This window comes from Rutidosis leptorrhynchoides, chromosome 7 (genome assembly GCF_046630445.1).
Source record: "Rutidosis leptorrhynchoides isolate AG116_Rl617_1_P2 chromosome 7, CSIRO_AGI_Rlap_v1, whole genome shotgun sequence".
Lineage (NCBI taxonomy): Eukaryota > Viridiplantae > Streptophyta > Magnoliopsida > Asterales > Asteraceae > Rutidosis > Rutidosis leptorrhynchoides.
Genome location: NC_092339.1, coordinates 257,843,719 through 257,864,072, shown reverse-complemented (window position 1 = coordinate 257,864,072; position 20,354 = coordinate 257,843,719). Strand labels below are relative to the sequence as shown.

Sequence of the window (20,354 nt, the reverse complement as noted above, 5' to 3'; positions counted from 1 at the left end):
AGTTCTTATATAGGAAAAACTTTAAACTTACCTGCGGTAAAGAAATCATTATGGAAACTTGCATGGATCCTAATTCTTGTTAGGGTACATTTCGGCACAACGTTTTATTGTTTCGAAGTTGTTTAATACTAGAATGATAGAAACCTTACATCTAAGAACCTTAGCATTATCATGAATAGTAAACCATCAACAACAATGGGAATTAAGTATTCTATAGGACACAAGCAAATGGTAAACTGAGGAAGATAGAGGAATAATTTAAGGTAGTACTTTAAGATTAACAGGTGGGTCATTGGAGAAGACCTCGTATTAACCAAACTTGGAAGTTTTAATGTAGTAGTTGAAAAGGGATTAGTTACCTACGTACAGGCATACGCTATTCGAAAATATTGATAGAATTTTTCACAGTAGTACAGTAAGATTTGATTTGGGATGAACTTTAAGCTTAACCTAATACTCATCGAGCCAGGAAGCTTTGATGAAATAGTTGGAACGAACTGACTTTCAAGGAGGAAAGCGGAATTTATTTATAATGGGAAAAATTTATTTGTATACCTCGCAAGAATGGTGAAACTATTATGGGGAGAGATGTAGCCCGAAAACGGAACCTTATTAGTTACATGACAACACCCCGAAATCCCACAATGGAAATGGGAAGAAATTCATCATTAACTACCAGAGACGGTATGCGGATAGGACATCATCTGGGTTATTATTGACCATCTCGCCAAAACTGCTCACTTTCTAGCCATGAAAGAAACCGATACAATGGACAAACTTGCACAGCAATACTTAAAGGAAATTGTATTCTGTCACTTCAGCAATTCAAATTCTATATTGAGGATTACCCAAGAATCTCATTTGATACTCATTCTTACGCAACTCTAAATCCTAATTTATTACGAGGAATTTCTTATTCGATGATAACCACAACCTCATCCTTCTCACTTCAATATTAGTCATACCAGTTCGAAATTTTCCTAAAATCAATGAGTGGTTAACCCTCATCCTCATACTGTCCCATTCGTACCTCACTCATAAGCAACAGCTTCACACTTAGGCATTTTTGGTCAAGGGACTTATGCCCTACTAATAGTTGTCAATCTTATCTAAATTTAATGGTTTTTATTACCTCAAATATCACTCGAAATTTTCAAAAGTCTTTTACTCGATTCTCATCAATCTTTTCCAACTTGTAACCTCCGAAATATGAAAAATTTTGTTTGCCAAAATTTTACACACATTATTTTACTGTGCTATCCTCTCAAAGCTTTATAAAAATAAATTTATTTTATCTGCCATTCATGCAAATTTTTGAAATCGTATCCGTTATGTAAAATAAAGTAAATGATTACTTATTTTTGACAAATACATATGAAACTTTACTTTCACTTTTACAAATCAAATCTTTTATTCAGAAGATATTATACTTTGAACGGTACGTGTTGTACATAACCCTAATTTACTAAGAACTTCATTTCTTCTCTTGCATTGTCACCATAAACAATTTCTATAAAACTTTCGTTGCGTATTATACAAAACTTTTCGTGTTATTCGTATCCAAGTCATCTTAAAAGCTTTATAACCGTCAAAATCGAAAGATTCATGTGTATGTGATAAAGGCACTGACTACCACGTCATGCAAGGCCTTCGGGCATCCGCTAACACTTAAACCATTCAAAACTATTACGTTACCCCATGTATTTATTTCACCACACGTGTTGGAACAATGCTCTTTCTTACATGGCTCTAAGTCCTGACTCATTCCAAGAAATTCTCATTTAGTGGTATTAATACCATCATTATTCCGGCTTTAATACTAGTCATAACCTGTTTGGCACTTTGCAAATTCAAGAAGCAATTAACTTCTCATCCTCGTGCTTTATCCTTCGTACCTCACTTTTAGCAACGGCTTCGCACGTAAATATTTTTGGCCCAAAGACTTGTGTCCTGATAATTACCAAAACTACATTTATGTCATTAGTTTTCATTACCTAGTAACTGGTCACCCGAGGATTCCAAGCTTTTTTTTTTCACTCAATCTTTTTCAACTCGTAACCTTTGAAATACGAAAAACTATGTTTATCAATTTTTTTTATTACACGTTGTTTATTTGTGCTAAAAACTTTTCGGTCACAAGATTTACAGACAATGAAAGTACTAAAAACTTTTCGGTCACTTAAACGATTTATAAAATCATATATGTATAAATTTATACTTACTTAATTTGATACTAAGTTATATCTTCAAAATATTTAAAAAACGCTCCTTTACCGAGTTATTCAACTTAAGTCAAATAGTTTTAAGCAAAATGGTACACGTTGTACCTACTCCTAAATTTACTAGGAACTTCGTTCCGTCTACGTTGTCACAACAAGCGTTTAAAGGTTTTGTTTTTCAAAACCCCCTTAGTTGATTTTATTAAAGGTTTTCATATTAGACTACACCATGTATGGATCACACTTTTCTCGCCCTCCGTTAGAGATGAAACTTACTATTAAGATCTTTGTTAAAAAAAAAAAAAACCCTTGAGCCACTTTGGATGGCGGTTTTATAAAATTTGTGAGAAAATCTTTGCGCCCATAAAATGTTCTTTTAAAAGCTAAACATGACAAAAACGCGGGCCGATAAATCAATTTTTTTTTACACTCATTGGCCACCCTATTGTAGGAAAGGTACTAGGTGGGTTACTGTTCTCAATACTTCACGGCAAATCACAACGCCCTCTTAAACCTCATCTCTATGAATCAGTATGTTGAGACACAAGAATCATATTTGGAGATTCTTTTCACTCGGAGTAAACCATTCGTTAGAACCAAGGGTTCACGTATCTTCTCATCCGCACAACCCCTTAAGTACACGGATAAATTCGGAACAAACCACTCGAAGAGTTCACTCTCGATTCAAAGACCACACCTTTCGTGCGACTTTCCTTCGGAAATGTAATATAAGATACTTTGAGAACCTATGAATCTTGTTATCCCTTGGGAGGGGACTGCTTAAAACATTTACGACACTGATGTGGATACTCTATATGTTCCTTCCTTCATTGGTTGCAACTGTATGTTGCTCTAGTTAACGTTAACCCTACTTCAACATGTAACTGAAAGGATGAAGTTACATTACAGAACTGTGCTTTCATTTCATCCAAGGGTAGGTTCACCTGCAGTATGGTAAACTAGGTGATTTTCCTCATTGTTCGTTCAGACCGTTCTGAAGGCACTATGAATAATTATGGCTTGCAAGTCCGATTGATCACTTTTAGCTAAAATCTCAATTCACTTATTCAAATGAAACGTTCTTAAATATCGAGTTCCTATGCCTATGGCCTCCTTTCGAAACCAAGAGATTGGTAAAATCCGTGGCTAACGCTATCCAGACATCAAATCGCATGGTTGTAATCACTATGTTTTCCATTCTACCGTCAGCTTATATTACGACATTCACGCTCAATGTTTTAGATGAGCTTGGAATCATTCATGATGCATTTCACGCATCCAACTTACCGAAGATGCCTGTAAGCCTAGACACACCATCTTTCTTTTTGTAGATATACATTCAGATGACATACTCAGGTTAATCGGAAATGGAATCGATTTGTTGATCTCTTAGGACAAGAGACTTAATTAATGGCATGTACCCATTCTTACTTTCATACACCGAAATACCTTTCAGGGTAAATAACTTACTTCTGAGCCCACGGGTCTCACGGAACTTTGATACACCCCTCTTAATCGATTACGGTACCATTTTTTTTTCACTCCTCAAATTTCGGGACGAAATTTCCATTAACAGGTGGGTAATGTAACGACCCGGCTTTTTCGACTTGCTTTTGTGCCTTGTGTTTTTGCGAAACTGCGTATTTGTGCGTACTGTGTTACTTTATACTCTGGAAACTTGATTTACGTGGTTTACTTCCATTTATATGTTAAAACGTGCCTTAGAGTACGTAGGATACATAACTTGATCATTGGAAGCCTTTATAACCGTTAGTGTTATTTGACGTTTCGAATAAACCGCGAACTTGCGCGCACGTTTAACTTTTGTCATAATCGGAATATTATGACTGCGAAATATTAATTATTATTTTATAATAATAATTACCTGGGTTTTTGGATGCTTAATTACACGTAGTAATTTAATTATGCACAATAGTTAGTCTTGTTGGACTTTCTACCTTGTTGGGCTCAAGCCCACCCTACTCTAGCTAGTGACCCAATTAATTAGCCCTTGTCCATGTCATCAATCCTTGTCAAATTCCTTGCTTATAAATACTAGCCCTTGTCCATGTCATCAATCCTTGTCAAATTCCTTGCTTATAAATACTAGCCCTTGTCCATGTCATCAATCCTTGTCAAATTCCTTGCTTATAAATACTAGCCCTTGTCCATGTCATCAATCCTTGTCAAATTCCTTGCTTATAAATACTAGCCCTTGTCCATGTCATCAATCCTTGTCAAATTCCTTGCTTATAAATACTAGCCCTTGTCCATGTCATCAATCCTTGTCAAATTCCTTGCTTATAAATACTAGCCCTTGTCCATGTCATCAATCCTTGTCAAATTCCTTGCTTATAAATACTAGCCCTTGTCCATGTCATCAATCCTTGTCAAATTCCTTGCTTATAAATACTAGCCCTTGTCCATGTCATCAATCCTTGTCAAATTCCTTGCTTATAAATACTAGCCATTTACCTCTCATTCAAATCACTTGCTCATTTTGGTTTTCACACACACTTGTTCTTTCTTTCTTTCCTTTCTAGTATTGCTTGTTGACGACCTTTCGGACCGACTTACTACTTGCGTACTTTCATTACCGACTTTACCGCTTTTATCACTGTGAGTTATAGCATTCCCTTTTTACTTTAACTTATTTTGGGAACTGAGAATACATGCGGATTTTATGTTTTACATACTAGGCACGAGTACTTAAACTTATATATGTGTGGGTTATACAACGGCATAAACATTCCCTTTAGCTCGGTAACGTTTAATCATTGGTTTTTGAACCGTGAACGCGAATCTTAGATATGGATCCATAGGGTTTGACATCCCCACTCGGGCTAGTCGCGCTAGCATTTAACGAGTGTTTAATACTTCGTAAACATACGCACTTGCCAAGTGTACTTTCAGGGGGTGATATATTATTTAAACGTTAAGTTAGTTACCGAGTGCCCACGGTTGAGCATATACTTAAACATACTGATTTGGATTACTATTTTGAAACGCTCGTTGTAGCACTGAAATCTCGTGGCCTACTTACATTACTGTTATACTTAAACTATAGCTCACCAACCTTTGTGTTGACGTTTTTAAGCATGTTTTTCTCAGGTGCTTAAGGTTGCTTCCGCTATTGTACTAGTCTTGCTGTAGACAACCCGCTGCTTTAGAGATGTCCCGCATGAACGTTTACTTTTGCATACAAACTTTATTACAATTATTATTTGCTTCTACTTAGTGAAGCATGCTTTTGGGTTGTAAAACATTCGATGTTGGTTATGACATCACTATTTATATGAATGCAAACTTCTTTTGAAATCGCATATAGTACTTAACCTTGTAATGATCCTGTTGTTGATGGTCCGTACATGATGATTTAGTACGGGGCATCACACTTTTCATCATATGCGCTTTTTTATGTGAATAGTAAATTAATTAATTTCGTTTTACTATTCATATGAATTAATTTCGATTTACTATTTTGTTAATTGAGTAATATATATACATCATATACTTGTGACTCCGAAGGCTCAAATGAATTTGACCATATAGTTATATGTTGTACCTTGCACATTAATTTTCAGTAGAAGCTTTAGATGCATATTATTTTCAGTAGAAGCTTTAGATGCACCTTTTTTTTAATCACCAAATACCACAAACACTTTGTTTGCGTTTGTTCATAGTCATCAATGAAAACCATTTTCCTTAATTTTATTTTATACAATAAAATTAACGCATCATTATTCTTTTCAAAAACAATAATCTATTGTTATTGTTCACTTGTGCCATGTTTAACAACAAAAGTCAACAACCTCTGTCTTGTTTGTTGTGGCAACCAAAAACAACCTTTGCTTTTGTTACCGAGAATCCAAGACCAAAAAACAATTAATTTTTAATTAATCTTTTATCAAAACCATAAATGATTTTATTGATCTACGTTGATATGGCCATAAAGAATTGACGGCTGACCTACTTTTGTAAGTGTATTTCGGCTATCATCCCGAAAACGCACAACGACCTTTTTTTTTTTTATGAACTATTTGTTTCATATCTAGCTTAGGCAATTATTGTGAACATTTGGTCCCTATAAGAGCATTTATTTTTTAGACTTTTAGTTGATTTGTACTTGTCACAATTAGGGATAGCACCCGCGGGTCTTGGATGCGGATCCATTGGATCCATCACCCGTACCCGCGGATTTTTTTTTAAGAGACATCCAATTGAACCCTTGTTCGTTGAAACAATTTGACTATATTTTTACTCCTCATTATTAAACGGGCCATTTTGATGCACAATCTTAAAAAAATAATTTGTTTTTTAAGTTTTATTATTCAACCTCCTTTTTTCAACGGTCACGTTTTTAACAAAACATTTGACAAGTTTGGAAAAAAGTTTTTTATTGATTATCATCAAAAGTTTTCTATTGTCACTCTACTGGATGGAATTATGGCATACAACCAAAATTGCAACCCAACACTACATAAGAACAAAAAGGTTGTTTTTAATTAACATATGTATATGTGTTAAACTCGGAATAATAATAACTTATTTTAGAAAATTAACATAAGACATGTTGAAACATTTTTGTCACATTTAGCTCATCAAGTCTAATACTTATCATTGATAGATTTTATCACGTCTAGGAGATGTTTACTTTTTTCTTGTATTAAGTCCTACTTTCATTTACCTTTGTTTGGAAAAAAAGTTTTTTTTTTACTTTGCTTTCCCCCTTTCTGTAAAACTCATTTAAACACTTTCTTTGTTTTTTTTTTTAAAAAAAACTTCCTTTTTTTTACGTTACCCGTAAATTATAAATATATAAAAAAAACTTTTTGTTTAAAAATTTTTTTTCTAGTTTTTAAAAGGCCACTTGACCAATTTTTTAATTCTTTCACAACACCTGATATCGTGATCGTGACCTTTCACCAAAGCAAGAGATATTCTTGATAAACTAAACACGGACTCGTGTTTGAAATTGTCGGCCACAAAAAAATTCATTTGATAAAAGTATATATATTTTTTTTAGTTATAGAAGGAGACCACTTCATTTTCAATACTTCATTTTTGACAAAAAACTATTCCATTTTACCATCCTCTTTTTTTTTTTACTTTAACTTTTAAGATATACTTTTAATAAAAATACAAACTACTTTTTCTTATTTTAACTTTTAAGATTTACTTTTAATAAAAATACAAACTACTTTTTGTATTTTAACTTTTAAGATTTACTTTTAATAAAAGTACAAACTACTTTTTCTTATTTTAACTTTTAAGATTTACTTTTAATAAAAATACAAACTATTTTTTTATTTTAACTTTTAAAATTATAAATTTAAGAATAAACATTAGTATGCATGAAATAAATAATGATTAATTGCATAAGTAATCATAAATGTTAGATAACATATAAAGACCCCGTCGTATTCGTATTGATCGGAATTAATCTCGACCCATGGTACCGTGTTGTCAAATGACGTGTTGCGTACATAAAGTACCGTGTTGTCAAATGACGTGTTGCGTACAATCATGAGGTCTTATTAACATAAATATAAATGTTAGTGAAGTTAATAAGAGTTAGATTACAGAAAATATAATTCAGGTGGTATAACCGACCATATATAACTTAAATAACATAAATATAAATGTTAGTGAAGTTAGTAAAAGTTAGATTACAGAAATATAATTCAGGTGGTATAACCGACCATATATAACTTAAATAACATAAATATAAATGTTAGTGAAGTTAGTAAAAGTTAGATTACAGAAATATAATTCAGGTGGTATAACCGACCATATATAACTTAAATAACATAAATATAAATGTTAGTAGTCCAAAATTTGATATATTCGAGTCTGAAAATTATTAATAATTTCATACCTTGATTAGTGATTTGTGATCGTTTGAGATATCTTTTAATTACACTAAGCTTTTCGTGCTGATAACGTGTTATAATTCAGTAGGCTTATAACTACCTTTAATGGTTATAAGAACAAAGAGAGAAAAAGAGAGAAGAAGGAGAGAAGAAATATTGATATTGATATTTCAAGAGAAATGGTGCACTTTAAATGGTTACCATACATGTCTATTTATGGTATAAAATATTACTATGCAAGAAATATAATAATAATAAAATTAACATCTAATCTAGATATTTTATAACACAATCTAGATATTTTATAACAATTTTGTAATTTTGTACTACCAGCTATGAGCTACTTTTAATTAATCTTGCAATATGCAATGCTCTTATTGAAATGAAAACTTTATGTGATACACAAAAAATAGGTGATAATGACAAAGTGATCAAATCTACTTTTGGTACTTATTGTGAAAGTTGAAGCACCACCGGATTCTGATGCTTCGTAGTCACAAAATTGTATTTCCTTGACCCTCTGTATTGTCTCGTGTGAATTTGACTGATGGGTTTGTGTCCTTATTAAGAGGATTCATGCATTAAGTGACTTGTTGTCCTCGGGGTGTGCAATTTGTCAGTAGATCATGTTTATTGTATTGGTAGGTGGCTTGTTTTTTTCTTTTGGAGCGGATATTCACCCTTTTTGTGTGTAGGAGTTCAGTGGGATATATATATATATATATATATATATATATATATATATATATATATATATATATATATATATAGACCTTGTTCAGAAATACCATAATGAAAGGAAGGTAGGAGTTTTGCGCTAGGTATGACCAAATAAGATCGTCCAGTTCCTATAGAACCTATCACTAAAATACCCCAATTAGACATCCAACCCTTAATCGCAACGACCCAATTGCAAGAGCGGCGCTCTACCAACTGAGCTATATTGTTTCTTTCATTCTTCTATTGGATTTCACCAAATGAAAATGAGTCATTTAATTTTAATAAATTATTATTATTATTATTATTATTATTATATATATATATATATATATATATATATATAGTGGTAGGATCAAGAGGGAAGTAACCAATCAGGGGGAAGCGGGGGGAAGCAAATTTTTTTTCGTTTTTTGAAAAAACTTTGTTTACGAACATTATAGATTGGATGAAAATATTAACATTTAATAAAGACACTTTGTGATAAATGTTTTTATTTTGGCGGAAAAACGCTCGAAGAAGTAATATATAACAATTATCGTGTTTTTCGAGCGTATGTTGAAGTTTTAGATATTAGGGTTTAGATATTAGGGTTTATAGGGTTTAGATATTAGGGTTTAGAAATTTAGGGTTTAGATTTAGATTTAGGGTTTAGATTTAGGGTTTAGATTTAGGATTTAGATTGAGTTTTTAACACGAACGGTTTAGAGTTTAGGGTTTAGGGTTTGGTATTTTGGGTTTATGGAATAAACCCAAAACACCAAACCCTAAACCCTAAACCCTAAACTCTAAATCGGGCTAAATTTTACTTCACAAAACATTAAAAAAAAACGTTAACATTCTTCACGAACAATATTAACTTGAATATTATTTTTGTCGATCGTTTTCCCGCCAACATAATAACATTCATCACGAAGTGTCTTTTCTAAATATTCATATTTTTATCCAATCTATAATGTTCGTGAACAAAGTTTTTTCAAAAAACGAAAATTTTTTTTGCTTCCCCCCGTTTCCCCCCAATTGGTTACTTCACCATTGATCCTGCCCATATATATATAGTTAAGTAAATAAAAATAATGTGTTCAACAAATTTAATTAAAAAAAATAGTAAGTTAACTTATGAGTATTAATCTATATAATTTTAGGGCCTCTTTTTTTCCCCTCTTTTCAAGTCGAGTTCTCAAGCCCACACATCTTTACTCATGTTTATGGGATTTCCGTGTACAAGGGCCCATTTTTATTTTCGCCTTGGGCCTTCGAATTGTTGAGACGGCTCTGCGGATTAGACAACACCGAACCTAACAGACAAGCTTATCGACAACTTCTTATAACCATGCCTGGATTGGGTCAGTAAATCTCTGGTTCGACCCTATTCGAGGAGACCCTTTACCAGTCAACTACAGATGGAAAAAAGATGGTTGACTACTTGCGTGAACAGAACATTGTACCCGGTATCAAAGTTGACAAGGTAGATTTAATATATATTCTTACAACTATGGTAAGTAAATGTTTAATTTTGTTCTTACAAATTTAATCATGTTTTACAGGGTTTAGTGCCACTTCCAGGATCTAACAATGAATCTTGGTGCCAAGGGTTAGATGGGTTAGCTTCTAGATCAGCTGAGTACTACACTCAAAGAGCTCGTTTTTCCAAGTGGTAAGATATACATATCATATCATAAATCATAAATCATAATTAGGGTTATTTTTGAATAATATAAAATGACATTTAGTAAATGTTTTTTCTATGTTATTGTCTAGGCGTACTGTTGTAAGCATTCCTTGCGGTCCTTCTGTGATGACCCGGAAATTTCCGATCAAATTTAAACTTTAATCTTTACGTAGTTTCGACACGATAAACAAAGTCTGTTAGGTTGAGTCTCAAAATCTTGAACTGTTTCATATATTCAATTGACCTTCGACTGTTCCCTACGATTCACGAACAACTATTTGTAAATAGATACATATATATTTAAATATATATATAATAATAATTTGAAATATTATTTGATATAATATATGATTTAATTTTAGGAAATAAATATGTAAAACAATATGCAATGTAATGAAAACTACTATTATAAATATATAGATATGTATATATATGTATATATAAATATTTCTTGTAAATATATAAAATTATAGTAAATCTAATTGTTTAAAAATATATATAATATATTTATTTTAATAGTTAAAACTTGCTATTTAAAAGTGTTTGCATATAGAAAGAGAATATATTGATTTCGAGCCTAATTAGTAAACGTCAGTGACACTCGGTTGACGTTTTATTAGTTTTAATATAGATATAATACATGTTCATAAAATATTAAAATAAAAGTTGAAGTGTAAATCGATTACGAAGATTTTAGATTTGTTAAAAATATTTTTACATTTTTAAGTTTAAATATTAGTACTCCGTATATATAAATTGGAACAGAAAATAAACAATTATCGAACCTTTTTGATCAGGTTTCAAACAGTTAATGGGTGAAATAATAAAATATAATTAAACTAAAAATTCGGGATTTTTAGGAGCACTTTTATATGTTAACTGTCTAGCAACGGACCACGATATAGCATTGTGATGGAAAAGTGTCGGTAGCTAAATGACATTTAAAAGGCTGCTTTACTGTTTTACTATTTGGGTACTGTGTTCTTTTTTGATTGCCATCCACTAAACATATCTTAGTTATATTTATATATACATATAGGTAATATAGACATAGGATATATATTTATACATATACTCGAATTACATTGCAAACCACAATCACCTTAGTTACTTTGATAAACCACAACATTCACCGCCACCCTACACCACCCTAGCCTCTACTATCGGCCACCATCATCCACCAAGAACAACCACCACCGTCGAAATCCGCCATCACTAGACAACCGTCCACCTCTATCTCTCTCTCATCCTCTCTCTTCTAATTCCATCGTGAATCACCACCACCTTAGCCCTCATGATCGGTTACCACCTTCTATCACCTCACCACCTTAAGAACACCACAAAACATCACCAATCACCACTTGTCGAGCTGTTTTTCTGTCGAGACCAAAACCATCACCAACCGAAGCTCCACCACCTCATCACCCCTACAACCTCCGTGAACCACCCACAACCACCATCACCTAAACAGTGGCTGCTATATATTCCTTTTTCTTTGTAAGACCCGTGTAATTATTGTACATAATGTTTGTATGTGTAATTATATGACTAGAGTTGTGGAGTTCATGTTTCATACATTTAAAAGGGGAAATCATTGCTGAACTGGGGTCTGCGCGCCGCGCAGATGAGGCGCGCGCCGCGCAACGCGGCTGCCAGCTATTCCTTGTTTTTATTTAAATTTAAACGTGGGTATTTTGGTAAATTCACATCAAGGCCGAGTTTAATGCTTGGTTCAGTAGTTTGGGAGCTCATTTACTCCCTTGTTCACCAACCTTATCACCTCCCAATTTATTTTAGTGAGAGAGTGAGTTTTAGAGAGGGAAAGCTCACTTTGAAGAGGAAGAAGAGGGTTTCTTGCTAAAGTCCAAGTTCTAAAGTTGTTCATCTCGTCATTCGTTACATTTTGATAGTTGTGGTATGCCTTAACTTTCAATTCTTGTTTTGATTTCGTGTATGGGTTAGGGTTTGTGTGAAGATGAACATTAAGACCCATTTTTGGGTAAATTGGGTGTTCTTGGGTAAATTGGGTCATGTAGGCTCAATAATGGGTTAGCTAGGGTTTTAAAAGTATTAATTGTTGTCATGAAACCCTAATTGGCTAATAATTTGTTAGAACACCTTAAGGAAGAGTAAATGGGTGTGATTTGGGTATAAATGACCCAAAATGGGTGTATTGACTTTTATTGAGTCAAATGGGTCAAAATTGGACCAAGGTTGGTAAATGGTTGTGTTTTGTGATAAAACCTAGTAATCTAATGTGTAGGAAGGCCTTGAGTGCCAAGCGTTAGGGTTTTTGGTGAAAATGACCCAATTTAGGGTTAAGTGTCCAAATGGGTCAAGATGACCTAGGAGGGTGTGGGTTGTAAGATTAGACCAAGTTGATTGATTATATGCTTGTGAAAATAGGTACGTTACCTCGGAACTCAAGCTTGGTTTAATAATCACCGAAGGCATAAGGTGAGTGGAATAATTATGCGTATATGTATATAATGTATTTATTTGTGTCGTATGAATGTGGCATTGTCGCGTTGTTTAAGACACCACATGGTAAAGAAGTGGATGTCGCGTTGTTTAAGACACCACAATGTAATGGAGGGGATGTCGCGTTGTTTAAGACACCATCCATCGTATTGAATGGCATGTGGAATCGTCGCGTTGTTTAAGACGCCACATTGTAAAGGGTGAGTGAGTCGCGTTGTTTAAGACATCACCCGGGGGATTAGTGACTACGCGTTGATTAAGTAGCACTAACGGATGTTATGAACTCCAACGGTCTTGTATGTACCGTTTCCCTTGTTCGAATTGGTTAACCAAGGTTGCGTGAGTTATGTATTGAAAGTATTTATTTATGAATCGTATGCTTTTGTATTATTAGCTACTTGTGGATTTGCGGTTTATGGTATATGCATAATATTGTGCATGATTGTCGAATTGTTGAACCGAGTATGATGTTGTGTAAGTGATGCAAGTAAGTAGATTATATATGTGTATGTATAATTATTGTGCTCACTAAGCTTTGCTTACCCTCTCGTTGTTTACCTTTTTATAGGTTCGTGTGTGGATAAGGGTAAGGGCATTACCTTGGATTGAGTTTTCCCGCTTCGATGATTAAGAAGCGCTTTTGGTTTTGGCTTGGAGTTTGACCGAGACTTGGGTAGTTTAACCCCAAACACCATGCTCGTTGTGTCGTTTGGCAATTAAACTTTTTGTGGTCGAAACTCTAATTTGTATTAAACATTGTATTTTAAACTTAGTGGCGTTTTGGGCACGTGTGGGCCCCACCTTGTAAAACTTGTTCATACCTTAGTTATGTGCTAGTTTTACATATATGAATGTATGGTTAAAAGCGTTTTGGCTAAAAATGTCGAGAACTAGTCAAACATTTTCGTTAAATTGACTTCCGGGGACAGCGGGCTGTCCAGGTGGTTTGGCGCGCCGCGCGGCCACCTGGCGCGCCGCGCAGATGGCCTGCACCAGAAATTTTTTTTTTTGTTTGAAATTTCGTCGTGTTTGGTCGGTTACGGTTTGGGTTGTTACAAGTGGTATCAGAGCATGGTCTAAGGGATTTAGGTGACTTGAGATAGGCGCCTAGACTTAGACTTTTGTGTGTGCATTGTGCGGACTTGTAGGACTTTGGGTCGGACCGGGTCTTGGTTAGCGCATAGGTTTATATGAACTAATCATGCGTTATTGTTTGTGTTGTATAGCAATCATCGAGCGAAATGAACGTTGTACTAGCGAGTTAACACGACGAGCTCGCGTAGTAATGATTAGCTACCCTTACTACGGGTGCAAATCGTGTCAAACAAGCGATGTACGACGATTGTCGAGCGAGATGGAGTGGTATGGTGTATATGTATATATGTGTCATGTCTTTAGTTTCGTTGTTTAATCTTTTCCGTTTTATAGAATGAAGATGAGAAACGGACACGACACCGATATTGGGGGCACGAGCGAGGACCCCGAGTTCACGGCCAAGGTTGAGGCCATCTTTCAACGCCAAAAGGCGGAGTTTCGCGAAGATGTTAAGAAGATGTTTCTCGAGACGATTGACGAACAAGTCGTCACTTTGGTTAAGGAGCAAATTAAGATTGCTCTTCAAGAAGAAAATGGGGGAAGGCGTGACTTTTTCTTCAAGAACTTTAGGGATGCTCAACCTCCTACTTTTGAGGGCGATCGGGACCCACTCAAGAGTGCCCGATTCATCTCCGATATGGAGGGGGCCTTCCGTACTTGTGAGTGTCCACCCGACAAGAAGACTAGGTATGGTTGTAGCATGTTAAGGGGTGACGCGAAATTGTGGTGGGATGCTAAGATCCAACTCTATGGTGAAGAACAATGTATGGACTTCACTTGGGAGGAATTTAAAGCGGAGTTCTTCGATGAGTACCGAACTTCGGCCGATCTTACAAGACTTAAGGACGAGCTACGTACCTTGAGGCAAGGGTCGATGGACTTGAACACTCTCAAATCCGTGTTCTTGTCCAAGACGCAATTTTGCCCGGAGTATGTCGGGAATGATAAAATGTTGAAAGAAGATTTCTATCGAACCTTGAATGATAGTTATCAAGAAAAGATTAGCGTAAATGTGGTGAAGAGCTTCGATGAGTTGTTTAATATGGCGAAAGGGTTTGAAGCGATTGTGTTGAGGAAGAGAAAGTTTGAAGGTTCTAGTCATTCAAATTTTTCAAGCAAGAAGTCAAACTTTTCAAAGAAGGGTGCAACCGAGAGTGTCGGAAGTGTCAAGAAGAGTGCGCCGGGAGAGTTTCGTTATACTTGCCATAATTGTGGGCGAAAGGGACATATGGCCCGTGATTGCACCAATCCCTCTACTACACCCAAGTTTACTTGTTTCAATTGCGATAAAGAAGGGCACAAACGGCCCGAGTGTCCCGAGTTGCGTAATGATAATGCTAAGCGGATAGAGAAGGCGGAGGGTACGGCTAGGGGTCGTAACTACTTGATGTCTAATGAAGAAGCTAAACAATCCAATGAAGTCGTTTCAGGTACTTTCATGGTTAATTCTAATCCGGCTCGGATACTTTTTGATAGTGGTGCTAATTTGTCTTTCGTATCTCCAAGATTTGTGCCTAAGTTAAATAAACCGCTAGTAAAGTTGAGTCGTCCGGTAGAAGTTGAAATAGCGGATGGCAAGACGGCGCTAGTGGTTGATGTGTGTAAAAATTGCAATGTTGTGTTTGGCGCCGAAAGTTTCGAAATTGATCTTATTCCGATGACTTTGGGTGATTTTGATGTTGTCGTTGGTATGGATTGGCTCGATCGTTATAGAGCCGATATTGCATGCCACGACAAGTTTATTCGTGTAAAGACCCCAAGTGGGGGAGAGATGATTATTCATGGTGACAAACGAAGGAGATCGGTGCCGATATGCACTTTTGCTCGGGCACGACGTCACGTTGTTACCGGTGGTATGGCTTTCCTTGCTCATGTTGTCGACACTCGTAATGAGCCACCACCAATTCGTGAAATTCCGGTAGTTAATGAGTTTGAGGATGTCTTTCCGGATGAGTTACCGGGTGTCCCGGCGGAAAGACAAGTCGAATTTCGCATCGAGTTGGTTCCGGGGGCTACCCCCATTGCTAAAACTCCTTATCGTTTAGCACCAACGGAGATGCAAGAGTTATTGAATCAAATTCAAGAATTGCTCGAGAAGGGTTTTATCCGACCGAGTGCTTCGCCATGGGGCGCTCCGGTCTTATTTGTGAAGAAGAAAGACGGTAGTATGCGTATGTGCATTGATTACCGTGAGTTGAATAAAGTGACGATCAAGAATCGTTATCCACTACCTAGGATCGACGATTTGTTTGATCAACTTCAAGGCGCAACGTATTTCTCTAAGATCGACCTACGGTCCGGCTATCACCAAATGCGGGTCCGTGAGGAAGATATTGAGAAAACGGCTTTCCGAACGCGTTACGGGCATTATGAATTTGTAGTTATGCCCTTCGGTCTTACGAATGCACCGGCGGCATTCATGGATCTTATGAACCGGGTGTGCCAACCTATGTTGGACAAGTCGGTTATTGTGTTCATTGACGACATACTAGTCTACTCGAAAAGTATGCACGAACATGAACGTCACTTGCGTGAAGTTTTGAAGACGCTAAGAAAAGAGAAGTTGTATGCAAAGTTCTCTAAATGTGAATTTTGGCTAAGGGAAGTTCAATTCCTTGGTCACATTGTGAACGAAAGCGGTATCCAAGTGGATCCGGGGAAGATTGAGACGGTGAAGAGTTGGGGACGACCGACTACGCCCACGGAGATCCGAAGTTTTCTCGGATTGGTCGGTTATTATCGTCGGTTTATCCAAGACTTTTCTAAGATTGCTTCTCCATTAACAAAGTTGACGAGGAAGAGTGCTAAGTTCAATTGGGAAAACGAGCAAGAAATTGCTTTTCGATTATTGAAAGAGAAGTTGTGTCAAGCTCCGGTGTTAGTGTTACCGGAAGGCGTCGAAGACATGGTGGTTTATTGTGATGCTTCCTTAAATGGGCTCGGGTGCGTTCTTATGCAAAGGGGTAAAGTCATTGCTTATGCCTCTCGGCAATTAAAGGAACACGAAACGAGGTACCCGACTCATGATCTTGAAATGGCGGCGGTTGTGCATGCGTTGAAAATTTGGCGCCACTACTTGTATGGTGTCAAGTGTACGATATATTCGGATCATAAGAATTTGAAACACCTTTTTACCCAAAGGGATTTGAATTATCGTCAACGTAGATGGATGGATGTGGTGAAAGATTATGATTGTGAGATACTTTACCATCCGGGTAAGGCGAATGTGGTCGCGGATGCGTTAAGTCGAAAGACTCAACATCCGGCGATACGTATAACATCGTTACGTTTGATTATCACTAACGACTTTCTTGAAAAGATGGGTGAAGACCAAATAGAGGCTTATGTTCACGATAAGCACACGGAACGAATTGTGGGCCAATCGGAGTTTATTACTATGGGTCCGCGGGGTTTGTTGTCCTTTCAAGGAAGGGTGTGGGTGCCTAAGACGGGTGATTACCGACGGGTGCTACTCGATGAAGCACATAAGTCGAAATATTCCATTCATCCGGGCGCGACGAAAATGTATCATGACTTGAAGAAAGATTATTGGTGGCCGGGCATGAAACGCGATGTTGTAAAATACGTTGAACGATGTGTTACTTGTTTGCAAGTTAAAGCCGAACACAAAAGCCGTATGGTAAGTTGCAACCGTTAGAGATCCCGAAATGGAAATGGGAGCACATTACCATGGACTTCATCACTAAATTACCTAAGACGGCGAGAACTCAGTACGATTCGATTTGGGTTATAGTGGATCGATTGACGAAAAGTGCTTTGTTTCTTCCCATTAAAGAAGCAATATCGTCGGAGGCCTTGGCTAAGTTGTTTATCAAGGAAGTGGTCTCGCGGCATGGCGTTCCTATATCTATTATTTCGGATCGAGATACCCGTTTTACATCTCGATTTTGGGAAAAGTTTCATGAAGATATGGGTACACAATTAAAGTTGAGCACGGCGTATCATCCTCAAACGGACGGTCAAACCGAGCGTACGAATCAAACTTTGGAAGATATGCTACGGGCGTGCATCATTGATTTTGGTGGTAGTTGGGATGAGCATTTACCTTTGGTGGAATTCTCATACAATAATAGTTTTCATACTAGTATCGGGATGCCACCTTACGAGATGCTTTATGGCCGAAGGTGTCGAACTCCCATTTGTTGGGGAGAAGTGGGTCAAAGAGAAATCGGAAGTACCGATTTGGTTTTAGAGACGAATAACAAGATTGATATTATTCGGGAGCATTTGAAGAAGGCTCAAGATAGGCAAAAGTCGTATGCCGATAAACGTAGACGAACGATCGAATTCCAAGAGGGCGACATGGTTATGCTTAAGGTTTCGCCATGGAAGGGTATTATTCGATTTCGAAAACGGGGAAAGTTAGGTCCTCGGTTTATTGGACCGTTTAAAGTTTTAGCTCGTATTGGTGAAGTTGCATATCGATTGGAATTGCCCGAAGAGCTTGCGGGGATCCATAACACGTTTCATGTTTCTCACCTCCGTAAGTGCCTTGCGGATGATTCCTCATGGATGCCTTTAGATGAGATCGAACTAAACAATAAGTTGGAGTATATTGAAGAGCCGATTGCCATACTTGATGAGAAGGTCAAACGATTGAGACATAAGGAGGTTAGGACCTACAAAGTTCAATGGCGACGGAATAAGGGTTCCGAGTTCACTTGGGAACCTGACGAGTTTGTGTTGGTTTATCTTCCCGCTTGTCATGCGGCATGGATTGCGAGGACGCAATCCGAATAAGTGGGGGAGAGTTGTAAGACCCGTGTAATTATTGTACATAATGTTTGTATGTGTAATTATATGACTAGAGTTGTGGAGTTCATGTTTCATACATTTAAAAGGGGAAATCATTGCTGAACTGGCGTCTGCGCGCCGCGCAGATGAGGCGCGCGCCGCGCAACGCGGCTGCCAGCTATTCCTTGTTTTTATTTAAATTTAAACGTGGGTATTTTGGTAAATTCACATCAAGGCCGAGTTTAATGCTTGGTTCAGTAGTTTGGGAGCTCATTTACTCCCTTGTTCACCAACCTTATCACCTCCCAATTTATTTTAGTGAGAGAGTGAGTTTTAGAGAGGGAAAGCTCACTTTGAAGAGGAAGAAGAGGGTTTCTTGCTAAAGTCCAAGTTCTAAAGTTGTTCATCTCGTCATTCGTTACATTTTGATAATTGTGGTATGCCTTAACTTTCAATTCTTGTTTTGATTTCGTGTATGGGTTAGGGTTTGTGTGAAGATGAACATTAAGACCCATTTTTGGGTAAATTGGGTGTTCTTGGGTAAATTGGGTCATGTAGGCTCAATAATGGGTTAGCTAGGGTTTTAAAAGTATTAATTGTTGTCATGAAACCCTAATTGGCTAATAATTTGTTAGAACACCTTAAGGAAGAGTAAATGGGTGTGATTTGGGTATAAATGACCCAAAATGGGTGTATTGACTTTTATTGAGTCAAATGGGTCAAAATTGGACCAAGGTTGGTAAATGGTTGTGTTTTGTGATAAAACCTAGTAATCTAATGTGTAGGAAGGCCTTGAGTGCCAAGCGTTAGGGTTTTTGGTGAAAATGACCCAATTTAGGGTTAAGTGTCCAAATGGGTCAAGATGACCTAGGAGGGTGTGGGTTGTAAGATTAGACCAAGTTGATTGATTATATGCTTGTGAAAATAGGTACGTTACCTCGGAACTCAAGCTTGGTTTAATAATCACCGAAGGCATAAGGTGAGTGGAATAATTATGCGTATGTGTATATAATGTATTTATTTGTGTCGTATGAATGTGGCATTGTCGCGTTGTTTAAGACACCACATGGTAAAGAAGTGGATGTCGTGTTGTTTAAGACACCACAATGTAATGGAGGGGATGTCGCGTTGTTTAAGACACCATCCATCGTATTGAATGGCATGTGGAATCGTCGCGTTGTTTAAGACGCCACATTGTAAAGGGTGAGTGAGTCGCGTTGTTTAAGACATCACCCGGGGGATTAGTGACTACGCGTTGATTAAGTAGCACTAACGGATGTTATGAACTCCAACGGTCTTGTATGTACCGTTTCCCTTGTTCGAATTGGTTAACCAAGGTTGCGTGAGTTATGTATTGAAAGTATTTATTTATGAATCGTATGCTTTTGTATTATTAGCTACTTGTGGATTTGCGGTTTATGGTATATGCATAATATTGTGCATGATTGTCGAATTGTTGAACCGAGTATGATGTTGTGTAAGTGATGCAAGTAAGTAGATTATATATGTGTATGTATAATTATTGTGCTCACTAAGCTTTGC

At 36.6% G+C, this 20,354-nt stretch overlaps 1 pseudogene; it reads left to right on the top strand.

The window, feature by feature from the left end:
- The window catches only part of LOC139859968 (fructose-bisphosphate aldolase 2, chloroplastic-like), a 53,773-nt pseudogene that overhangs the window by 8,352 nt on the left and 25,067 nt on the right, over positions 1-20,354 (top strand).